We start from the raw sequence: 3,729 nt of genomic DNA on the forward strand, positions 1-3,729 counted from the left end.
TATCTAACTGATTTCATCTCCTTGTCAAAAATAAGTTGACCATACATAGATGAATTGATTTTTGGGTTCTCAATTCTGTTCCATTGATCTATGTGTCTGTTGCTGTGCCAGTACCATGCTGTCTTGGCCACCACAGCTGTGTAGATTATGGAGTGTGATGCTGCCTACCTTGCTTTTCTTTTTCGATAGAACTTTGCTTACTTGGGGTGTCTTTCCATTCCAAATAAAATTGTAAATGTCTTTTTCTTCTCATTAAAGATTGAAATTAGTATTGGGATTGCATTAAACTTGTAGATTGTTATTGGTTAAATTGTTGTTTTCATGTTATTGAGTTTTTCTATCCATGAGCATGGTATAGTCCTCCATTTATCTAGGTCTCTTCTTGTTTCTTGCAGTAATATTTTGTTATTTTCTTTCTATAGGCATTTTGTGTCTTTAGTTAGATTTGTTCCTAAGTATTTAATCCAGTGATTAGCTGTTTTAATTAATACTGTTATTCTTAGCTCCCTTCTTATGTTCTAGTTGTTACTGTAGAGACATTCAACTGATTTTTATATATTGATCTTGTAGCCTTCTACTTTGCTGAATTGGTTGACTATGTCCAATAGTCATTGTGATTATGCAAAGGCATTTGACTGTGTGGATCATAACAAACTGTGGCTGACTCTGAGAAGAAGAACACTTGATCGTTCTAATGTGAAACCTGTACTTGGACCAAGAGGCAGTCGTCAGAACAGAGCAGGAAACACTGCGTGGTTCAAAATTGGGAAAGGTGTATGCCAGGGATGTGTCCTGTCTCCATACCTTTTCAACCTGTATGTGGAACAGATTATCCAAGAGGCTGGGCTCTATGAGGAGAAGTGTGATGTCAGGATTGGTGGAAGATTTATTAACAATCTGCGTTATGCAGGTGGCACAACCCTGCTTGCTGAAACTGAGGAGGACCTGAAACACTTGCTGCAGAGGGTCAAGGACTGTAGCCTTCAGTATGGATTGAGGCTCAATGTAAAAACGACACAGATTCTCATCACTGGACCAATTGGCAGCATCAGGATGGATGGTGAAGAGATTCAGATTGTTAACAATTTTAGTCTGCTTGGCTCCACGGTCAGCACTCTTGGCACCAGTAGCCAGGAAATAAAAAAAAAAAAAACTGTATTGCGATGGGAATGTCTGCTGTTAGGGACCTCTCCAGGGCACTGAAGAGCAAAGGTGTCACTCTGGAGACTAATGTGTGTCTGATACAGGCTATGGTCTTTGCAATCACTTGTTATGCATCAGAAAATTGGACAATGACTAGGGAGGATAGAAGGAGAATTGATGCCTTTGGGCTGTGGTGCTGGAGAAGAATATTGAATGTACCATGGACTGCCAAGAAAACAAACAGATTCATCCTGGAGAGAGTTAAACCAGGCTGCTCCTTGGAGGCAAGGATTCTGGTGCTTTATCTGACATACTTTGGACATGTTGTAAGGAAGGCCAGGTCCTTGGAGAGGAACATCATGCTTGGGAAGGTGGAGAGATGGCACAAGAGGGGAAGAACCTCTATGAGGTTGATTGATTCAGTGACTGGGGTAATTGGGATGGGTGTATCAGAGACAGTGAGATTGGCACAGGACAGAGCAGAGTACATAGGGTCGCTATGAGTCACAAGTGACTCGATGGCACATAACAACAACAACAACAACATATCCAATAGTGTTCTTGCTGAATCTTTGGAATTTTCTAAGTATACCCTCATCTTTGTATAGTTTAACCTCTTCTTTGTCACTATGGATGCCTCTTGTTTCCTTCTCTTCCTTATTGCTCTTGTTAAGATTTCCAATACAATATTAAACAGGAGCGGTGATACTATACTGGGCATCTTTACCTAGTTCTTTGTTCTCAAGGGGAATTCCTTTAATCTCCCTCTATTGAGAACAATGTTAGTTTTTGGGTTTGTGTGTATTCTTTTTACTATGATGGGAAAATTCCCCTCTGTACCTAGTTTTTTGAATGTTTTAATCAGGAAGAGGTATTGGATTTTGTCAAATGTCTTTTCAGCATCAGTAGATAGATCACATGGTTTTTGTTCCTTTGTAGTTTAAAAAAATTTTTTATTATTATTTTGATTAAACTTTACAGTAAACTTGGATTTCCATTCATTCTTTGTTGCATTTTCCTCCCTTACCCCATGCAGTTCATTTTTCTCTTTTAAAAAATCATTCATTGTTGCACAATTTCCTCCCTCTCCTCCCCACTCCACCTCACTATACATCTCTTATTCTGGACTGTTGTCATGCAAATAATGTCCAATGATATATATTCCTTTCAAACAATTCTTTCCCTCATCCAATACAGTGTTCATTATTTATCCCGCTTTTCTTAGTTTCTTCCCAACCCTCAATTTCAGTCCTGTTTTATAACAGTGGCACTGTGCAGTAGTTGTCTAAATGTGACTGAGATATTTCATTCAGCATCATCCTTCAGGGTCATCCAGTTTGTATAATATTTTATTAGTTCTTTGTTTTTCAGTGCTACAAAGTATTCCATTGTGTGACTATACTACAGCTTCTCTATTTATTTATTTGTTGATGAGTACTTCGGTTGCTTCCATCTCTTTGCTATTGAGAACAACGCAGCAATGAACATGGGTGTACATATATCTGTTTGGGTGACAGTTCTGGTTTCTTTTGGGTATACTATCAATAGTGCAATTACTGGGTCAAATGGTATCTGCATTTCCAACTTTTTGAGAAAACACAATATTGCCTTTCATAGCAGTTGCTCCATTTCACACTTCCACCAACAGTGATTAAGCGTTCCAATTCCTACGCAACTTCACCAGCATTTGTTGTTTGCTCCTCTGTTGAGCTTTGCTATTGTTTCTGGGGTGAGATGATACCTCATAGTTGTTCTTATTTGCATCTCTCTTAGAGCTAGGGGTTTTAAACATTTCTTCATGTGTTTGTTCGCCATCTGAATGTCTTTTTTGGTGACATGTCTGTTCATATCCTGTGCCCATTTTGCAATTGGGTTGTTTATTTTGTTGAGTGCTGGAGCATTCTCTAAATTCTAGATATAAGCCCCGTATCAGACATGTCATTACCAAATATTTTTCCCCAGTCTGTGGCTTTCCTTTCACTCTGCTGGAGAAGGTTTTAGATGTGCATAGGGATTTGATTTTCAGGTTTTTCAGTATGCTTGGAAGACTGTTCTTGTTGTGGATTAGGGCTTATAGGGTTCTTTTAAGCATATCTCTGATGAAGGTTATAGTCTTTTGTTTTACTCTTAGGTCTTGATCCACTTTGAATTGGTTTTTGTGTATAGTGTGAAATGAGGATCTTGCTTGAGTTTTCTGCAAATAGTTTTCCAATTTTGCCACCATCATTTGTTAAAAAGGCTTTCGTTTCCTCACTTAACTGATTTCATCTCCTTGTAAAAATTAGTTGACCATAAGTGGTTGTTGTTTTTGTTGTTGATTGCTGTCGAGTCAAGCATAACTCATAGAGACCTTACGAACAAAAGACTGGAAGCCTTTGGATTATTATAATTTCTCAAAGTTCACAGAGTTTCAAGAGGCATGTTGTTTAGGAATTGGATGCCACTTCTACTTCCATAGGTAAATGAGCTGATTTCTTGGTTCTCAATCCTATTCCATTGATCTCTGTGTCTGTCACTGTACCAGTACCACACTGTCTTGACCACCATGGCTATGTGGTAGGATTTGAGATCAGAGAGTGAGATGCC

The sequence above is a fragment of the Elephantulus edwardii genome, unplaced genomic scaffold, assembly GCF_000299155.1.
Source record: "Elephantulus edwardii isolate Elephantulus edwardi_28Jun2011 unplaced genomic scaffold, EleEdw1.0 scaffold00079, whole genome shotgun sequence".
Classification (NCBI taxonomy): domain Eukaryota; kingdom Metazoa; phylum Chordata; class Mammalia; order Macroscelidea; family Macroscelididae; genus Elephantulus; species Elephantulus edwardii.